The sequence below is a fragment of the Cavia porcellus genome, unplaced genomic scaffold (genome assembly GCF_034190915.1).
Source record: "Cavia porcellus strain 051 isolate PalLab524CR breed Dunkin Hartley unplaced genomic scaffold, mCavPor4.1 scaffold_1, whole genome shotgun sequence".
In the NCBI taxonomy this organism is placed as follows: Eukaryota; Metazoa; Chordata; class Mammalia; order Rodentia; family Caviidae; genus Cavia; species Cavia porcellus.
In genome coordinates, this window is record NW_026947484.1 from 108,292,083 (window position 1) to 108,300,931 (window position 8,849).

At 40.1% G+C, this 8,849-nt stretch overlaps 1 pseudogene; it reads right to left on the minus strand.

Moving 5' to 3' along the window:
• Positions 1-5,697: 5,697 nt before the first annotated feature.
• LOC100721026 (RNA-binding protein 7-like) lies at positions 5,698-6,297 on the minus strand (annotated as a pseudogene).
• Between the last annotated feature and the right edge of the window lie 2,552 nt (positions 6,298-8,849).

Below are 8,849 nucleotides of genomic sequence, written 5' to 3' on the forward strand. Positions count from 1 at the left end.
GTGTCCAGAAAAAGTAAACCCAGGGAGGCTGCAAGGGGTCAAGGCCTAGCTCACTCCTCAAGGTCTCTTCATAAATAGCTACTTGGTAGCTTCTAGAACACCAGGTGATCTTATGACTCAAGCCTCTACCAGAACCAAGGATTATCTGGTCCAGGTGGCCAGGCCAGGGAGCTCCTCATCCTCAGGTAGAGCTAAGCCGGGCCTGAGAAGACCCTGAAGGCCAAGGAATTTGCCATCCGGTACTTACCAGCAGCCTGCCCTAACGTGCTGGGAGCCTCTCCTTGTTTAGTCTCCCACAAGGGAATCCAGGAGGGCTCATGTATGAGAAGAAAAACATTCCAACGAGGATTACAGGTAGCTGGCTTTCCACCAGACACCACCTCTAGCCAAATAGCCTATTATTAAAGACTAACAGCAGAAATGTTAGAACCAAGGTGCTTGGATCTGAATTCTGGTTCCACTGGTTGCTCGCTAAGTGAATTTGGGTAAAGTATTTAACCTCTCCCTCTGTTTTCTTATTTCTACAGGAAAAACAATAAAAGTATCTACTCTGATTAAATTGTTTTGAAACTTAAATGACATTATACATAAAGCACTCAGAAAGGCACCTAAAATGAACATGCACTGTTACTGTTTTTAAAAATGTTTTTAAAGTTTTATTTATTTTACTGTTACCATTTTTAATAGCAACAATAAAACCCTTCTAAGAAAAATGAGATTTGTCCACAATACTGTGAATATACTTAACAGGACTGAGCCAGTCACTTAAAAATGATTGAGGTGGGGGCTGGAGATTTAGCTCAGCGGCATAAGTGCCTGCCTTGCAAGCAGGCAGTTGTGAGTTCGATCCCCGGTACCGATAAAAAGGAAAAAGACCCAAAAAAAAAAAAAAAAAAAAATGGTTGAGGTGGTAAATTTAACGTCATGTGTTTTAACCATCGTAGAGAAAACATAAAATACAAGGCTGGAGGTATGGCTCAGTTGACAGAGCATTTGATTACCACGTACAAAGATCTTGGGTTTGATCTCTGGCTCTGAAAAAAGTCATAAAATATGAAAATAGACATTTCAAACATAGAATTTTATAATTAAGATATTTAATTTCAAACCCAGAAAACAAGCTATTTTTATTAAATTGCTGATAATTTATTATTTATTAATACCTCTTTACTTAAAATAATGATATAGCCCTCTGATAAATGGCCTTGGTATTTAGTAGAAAAGAAAAATCCCCCCAATGGGCACATTTTAAGTAGAGCACATTTTTAGTTTGGCCATGCCCCCTGAGAACACTGACCATGAGCAAGGCTGGGGATTAGGGCTGGTGGACAGGCTTGGATAAAACAGAATTGGAGGGCTGAGGAAAGGGGCTTGGGGAGGAGCCTGTGAATGGATCTCACGCAGGAAAGGCCAGCATAGAAGAATGAATATCTGACCACTTCCCATAGGTGTCTCCCTGGAAGCTGCTCCAGATCCAGTGAGGTAAACCTGCTTTGTGAATCATTCCATTTCCTCCCCAGATGTTCCAAGAGCATAGAGGCCAAGACGGCAAGAACAGAGGCTGCATGTGGGCTTTGCTGGAGGTCTGAGCGGCACACAGTAGCTGCAGACCAGGCTCCACTAGGAGAAGGGTTGCCATAGTAGCTCTGTCCCGGGGTAGGGGGAGCAGAAATATGTTTTCTCTGGAAAGCAATTTCACAGTTTTAGATCTGAATTTGTTTTCCCTGCTCTGCCATCTGTGGGGCTCCTGGATATCTCAGACACCATTACAGTCTCCCACATGATGTGGCTCCTGACAAGGGGCCTTCCTGTACGGGGAGAAACTGGTCACACTGTGTCACATCTGAAAGGCTCTGCAAGTATGCACTTCTCTGAGTTGACAGCACCCCCCACGCCCTCTGTACTATTATCATCCTCACTTCACAGAGCCACAGAGAAGTTTTGTAAATTTCTCAGTGTTAACAGTAGATAAGCCAGTGGTGAGGCATGCAGCCGACCCTTGCGGTTTGGCTCCATGCTTTTAGCCACACCCTACAGACCAAGAAATCGTGGGTCTCATTTTGCACCTATCTCTGAGAAGCAGCTGACCCTATGGAAGACTGATGATGGCAAAACCTTCAGAGGTTGAAGTGCTCCCCACAGAATTCACTTTGCTCTGAGCATCATTTCCTCATTTCTGTACCAGTCAGAATACATGAGGGGCCAGCAGCTGAGAGGTAGAGGCAGGAGCGCAACCTCTCACTATCACACCTAATAACCCATTTCAAACACCCTCCCTGCAGTCCCCTGACTCAGGGCTCCACTAGCTTAGAGATGTGGCACCTGAAGGAGATTTTCTGCAGTCACCAAGATCCCACTAGTCCACTGAACTGGGACTTGAGACTGGCCCTTCGCTACTTTGGGCTCTTCAAGCCATTTTGTGAAGAGGAAGAAACAAGGTAGCTGTTACCTAGGAGCTTTAATTTGGGTGTTGAGGTGACTTAGAGATGAACACACTCAGTCAGCGATACAATGACATCCAGGAAGCAGGTTTGCTTTCTGGGATGCTCCGTGAGAAGCTGGGTGCAAGGCAGGGCAGTCTTCGTGGATACCTTGTATCACCAGGTCCAGCAGTTCAAGTTAACAAAACATGAAAGCAGCAGAATTGAGACAACAAAAATTTCAGGGCCTCCAGGTCCAGAGCTTTAGGTTACTCTACAAAGAGAAAAGTTGGTCACTTAAGTGCTGGCTCGGCAACATAGTAATTGAGAGGTTGAACTCTGGTACCAGATTCCCTGGGTTGAAGTCTGAGTACTAAGGCGTGCTGGCTGTGTACCTGTTTCATCTTTGGTTCCTATTTCTCTGAAGGGCAGGGGATGATAATTCACTTCTAAATGGTAATTATGAGAATTAAATGATACTTGTAAAGCCCTTAGAACAGGGTCTGGCATGCAATAAACATCCTATTAATGTTAGTTTTTAATAAGGTAGAGGAAAAAGTAAAAGGGGAAAGTCATAAATACCAACTATGGCCTCAGGATCAGTTGTGAAAATGAGACTCATAACACAAAGCCTGTATGGGAATGTGTATACCAGTTTTATTTGTAATAGCTAAACCTGGAAAGAAAGCATCCTACATGACCTTCAACATGTGAATGATTAAACAAGCTGTGGGTCGTATACAAAGGCCCTTGACTCAGCAATAAGACAGGAGTTCATGATTTATGCAATGATTCAAACGAATCTCCAGATCCTCATGGTGCATGGAAAAATTCAAGTGCAAAAGATTACAAATTGCATGATTTCGATTAGTGGGCATTATCTAAGAGGGTGTGGGGAAGGGAGAGGAAGGTATTTGGCTGTAAAGGGCAACAGGCAGGTCCTTGTGGCAATGGAAATGTCCTGTGTCTTGACTGTGTCCATGTCAATATCCTGGTTGTGATTTTGCAAAGTGTCATCAGTGTAAAAGAGTCATTGGAGTTTTGTTTCTTTGCATCTCTTTTAACAGTATGGGAATCTATAATTATCATAGAACAAAGGAGGACTGCAGAGGTAGCTCAGTGGTGGAGTGCTTGCCTAGCACTCTTGAGGTCCTTGATTCAAGCTTAGCATGGACTTAGCGTGGGTACACACACATTTACATAACCCCAAAAACAAAACAAAAAGAGACAGACATTTCTAGCTCTATTCCTGCCCTATTGGTTTGAAGGATGTGTGTAGTATTTGCCAATTTCTGTGGTATGAATATTTCTCTGTGTCTGATTTCATGATAGCAATGAGATGTCACTGAACATGGAATTGGAAAGAAATGTGTGCAATCAGGATTCCTGAGCCAGGGCAGGTCAGCAACACTTTTTTCTCTACTGATTTGGCACAAGTTAGAAAGGTTAATACTCTCTCCTGTGCTGCAGGGAAGGACACTCATTCTTTGTTAATGATTTAAACATTGAAATGCCCTTTTTTGGGGACAATGCTGTTAGTAATTTTTAAAATATGAGATGTCAGTCTTTTTTTTGAGACAAGGTCTCTATGCAGTTCGGGTAGGTCTTGAGCTCACTTTGTAGCCCAGGCTGGTCTCGAATTCACAACGATCCTCCTGCCTCAGCCTCCCGAGTGCTGGGATTACAGGCATGAGCCACCATGCCCAGCCCAAGATGTCAGTCTTTTTGACAGAAAACTTTTATAAGATTCTCTTTTATAGAAATACTTGGAACAGTTCATAAAGATACAAAATTGACTGTTCATTGTAATTTTTTTCCATTTTGTTTTTTAATGTATTAAAAAGTAACAGTACAAATGCTGTGATTAATATTAAAAATTTTTCAATGAATGAATTTTATAAACAATTCTGCAGTGAAAGAGAAATAGTATCTTAATACATAAAACTTTTAAGATTTAAAAATTTTAAAATCAGAAAGATTTTAACATTGAATTCTTTCCAGTGTTCACAAAAAGTCAATTTGTACAATTTCCATAACAAAATGTGTCCTTGGTACACATGTCTTGGGCACTTGGAAAATGTTAACATTTCTAAAGTTTGAGGGAGAGAGGCAGCACATTACAACTTCATGAACCTTTTTTCCAAAAAGAATGCTTTCAATAAAATGTTTCACCATTTTATCTGAGTGTGCATTGATATTTTTGTTCTTCTTGAAAAAGGTAATAATACAGTAATTTTCCATGTAAAAATATACAGATACAGCTATTTCATGTACAGATACTTAACTTCCTGTATGACCAGTCATACATCAAATGTGATTTAATGAAAAATTTCTAAAACTTTAGAATGAAATAGCAGGTGTAGATTTATACTCGAACAGGGTAAAGTTACAAAGAGTATGTCTCAGAATTCATACTTAAATTCTCTAAGTTAACCAAAATGATTTATCCATTAACAACCAACAACTTTTCAAAATTTGTTAATAAAACAAATCACTGAAAAATTATATTCTCTGATTTATTAACAAAATAGACAGCCATCTGAGACTATCAACTTAAACATTGTATTATATACTCCAAAACTGGATTCACTTAATACGAAATTTCTTGCAGTAAAAAAATAAATTATTTGCTTTATAATACAACCATCTATGAGGTTTGATCAAAGTACACAAGAATGTTTAGATCTTAAAATTTTGTTAGAGCAAAAGACACATTGCTATCATAGTATAACAGCAACATGTCTTTTCCTATAAAATAATTTTCAAAGTTTGAACACTCTATTATTTTTTTTAATCATGTCTGGTATACAGTCCACCCTTCTGAAGCTTTCTAAATGATTAGGAACTGTGGCACTTTCTTTTGCATAAAACCCTTCCCTCTTCATAAAACCCTGAGGTGAAAGGCTATTAGTAAAATAACACTAGGACCACAGTTCTTCTCATTTCTGTATTAAACTGTGGATTTTTAAAAAAAAAGACAAATGTAGCAACTTGAAAAGCTGCTCTGTACAGTGTTTTGTTTTTTACCTTTTTGAGGCAGGTCTCCCTATGCAGTTCAGGCTGACCTTGGACTCACTTTGTAGCTCAGGCTGGTCTCAAACTTGCAACAATCCTCCTTAGCTTCCTGATTGCTGGGATTATAGGAGTGTGCCACCACGCCCAGTCCTGTACAGTTGTTCAAAATATTTTCAGTCCAACTTAGTCAAAGGAGTCTAAAAACCAATGTCCTTTTAATACTTGCTAGTGTGGTGATGAGCACCATTTTCTATCTCTATTATCACCTTCTGTGATCATAATCATAGCTCCAGCCATCGTGATTCCTATCTTCATAGAAGAAATTTTCTGTGCTTCCTCTGAAATGGTAGTCAGGTCCACGATCAGTGTAACGCTGTTCTCAGCTATAATGTCTATCTGCTAGGTAGGAATGAGAATTCTGTCTGACTTTACACTGTGATGGTGGTGTATCCTGATGCCATTGGGAGCTTGAAGACTGGTTAAAAGTATGATTATGTAATGGACCTGATGTGAAAATCCTGATTGATCCACATGTGGAGAGCCAAATTTCCCTCCACATGGCATCTGTCTCAAAACATTGTTCATCACTCTTTGTCTCTGATAATTTTCTGGAGAAGAGAACGATCTCTGAGTTATCTGTGATGGTGGTTTCATATTATCAAAAAACCTTTTATATCTTCCCAGAGATCAGAGATAGGACTTGAATTTCCAACGTGATGCTGGGGAGATGATAAACTGACATCCTGTGAAGCATGATTACTTCCTGATCTAAACTGAATTTTGTGGGCCTTCCAAAAAGTTTGATTACATTAAGTAGATTCATTGTCAAAGGAACAAGTACTTAATGCTTAAGATTCACCAGTGCAAATCCTTATCTTTTGGAATTTGTAATATTATTTTAAAAATATATTTGTATGTGTTTGGAGTACTGTGGACTGAGCTACATTTCTGGCCCTTTTTTATTTTTTATTTTAAGACAAGGTCTTACTAAATAATGTAGTTATCCAGGTTGAGATTCAACTTGTGATCCTCTTCCCTCAGCCTCTCAGAGTGCTAAGATTACAGGTGTACTACATGCCCAGCTTGATTTTTTTTAACTTACTAACTAACAGGTACTACTTTATGTATTTCTTCAGTCTAATTTCAGGCCTGAGCAGGCCCAAACAGGAAATATTTTACAATTTATCCACATAATACCATGTTAAAGCTGTGGACTCTAAAGAAGGGGATGACTTTGAAGCAAAGGACAGTCATATAAAAAAATCTAAGGGATCATAAGTTGCTTTAACAAGAGTGAAAAGAGAAAGGCATCAGGAAAAACTAATGTGGCTGCCAAGATGAATTCTCTAAAGCAGGAATTTGAAAGGACTTGTCCTACACATGAAAGGAAAAGGGCTGATATTTCCCCCATGTCAAGTGTCTCTGCTTCCTCTTAGTTAATTTTTGAAATAGCATATCTCACAGAATTAGAGAAAAAATCCTAAAATTCATCTGGAATCAGAAGAGAGATAGAATAACAAAGTCAATCCTGGGCCACAAAGACAAGACAGGGAGCATCACAATCTTAACTTGAAATTATACTATAAAGCTACTGTGATTAAAAAGAGTGTGGTACTGGCAAAAAAAAGATGCAAAAATCAATGGTATAGATTAGAAGATCCAGAAACAATTGCAGATACACTTAGCCACCTTATCTTTGACAAAGGTGCCAAACACATTCACTGGAAGAAAGATAGCTTCTTTAATAAATGGTGCTGGAAAAACTGGCTGTACACGTGCTGAATATTAAAACTGGACCCATACCTTCACCATGTACTAAGCTAAAATCAGAATGGATCAAAGATCTGAATATTGAAATAAACATTAAATCTGCTGGAAGATAGAGTAGGAAAAACTCTTGAAGACATTGGTGTAGGCAAAGACTATGAACAAAACACCAGTTGCACAGAAACTATCACAAAGAATCAACAAATGAGTTCTTACCTTACTGCAAAGCTTTTGCACAGTAAGAGGAACCAACAGAGTGATGAGACAACCCACAACATGAGAGAAAATATTTGCCAGCTGCTCCTCAGACAAGGGATCACTATCGAGAACGTATGAAGAACCCCCAAAAATCAGTCTTCCCAGATTTAAAGACCCAAACCATAAATGGACATCTGAGATGAACACACACTTCTCAGATGAAGAAATACACACAGCAAATATATACGTGAAAAAATGTTCAACATCACTGGTCATTTGAGAGATGCAATTAAAACAACACTGAGATTCCACCACACCCCAGAAAGAATGGGTATTGTCAAGAAATCAAGCTATAACAAGTGCTGGAGAGGCTGTGGGGAAAAAAGAAGGCTTCTCCACTGCTGGTGGGAATGCAGACTGGTGTAACCACTGTGGGATCAGTGTGGATTCCTCAAAAAATTAGGATAGGAGGTCCCATTCAACTACTCCCCTTCTGGTTATCTTCCCAGAAGAATTAAAAACATAACAGTGATGCAGATGCACCCAGAGCAGCAAAGTTTATAATAGTCAGATCTTGGAAACAACCTAAATGCCTATAAACTGAGGGTTGGATAAAAAAGATGTGGTATTTCTATACAATGGAGTACTACTCAGCTATAAAAGAATGATAAACTGGGGGCTGGGGATTTAGCTCAGCGGCATAAGCACCTGCCTTGCAAGCAGGCGGTCGTGAGTTCAATCCTTGGTACCGATAAAAAGGAAAAAGACAAAAAAAATACATATTTAAGAATGATAAACTGGACACTTTTATAGGTAAATGGATGCATCTTGAGAACATACTCATTAGTGAAATTAATAAAACACACATATAGATAGCCAGCTTAGAATCCAGGAATGGTGCGGTGTGAGGAGTCCTAAGCAAGGGGTGGGGGGAGATATACCCTGCTGACCCAGGAATGAACTAAGCTGAGAGAAACCAACTGGAAATGAAATCCCGGTGCTATAACCAGAACAGATAAAATCTCAGCACCAAAGGTGCCTCTGGAAACTGCAATTTGAATTTCTTGCCACTGCCGCTGCATCTGAATCAGCATGGCAGGGACAGAACGCGAAAGCTCTGAGAGCAGGAATCGGCAAACTGAGTTGAAAGCAGGACTGGCAGGGAGCCCTGCATCAACCTGTGGTGAGTGAGAGGAATGAGAACCCTTCCATAGACTAGGAGGCTCCAACAGAGGACATTCTGGGACTGGGCAGACTAGCAGGAATAGGATGCTGCAGTGACTTTAGTCGCATATTTGCCTCTCATGTGGGATTGGTGGGGAGTGCTTGGCCTTGGTGACGCCGTGGACTGAGACCCAGTAGGCTAGCCCAAACCAGGTCTCAGTGCCTGGCAGTGCACTCTAGCAATGAAGCCTTCAGTAGGTTGACCTGGAGGGGCGGGCCCAGCAG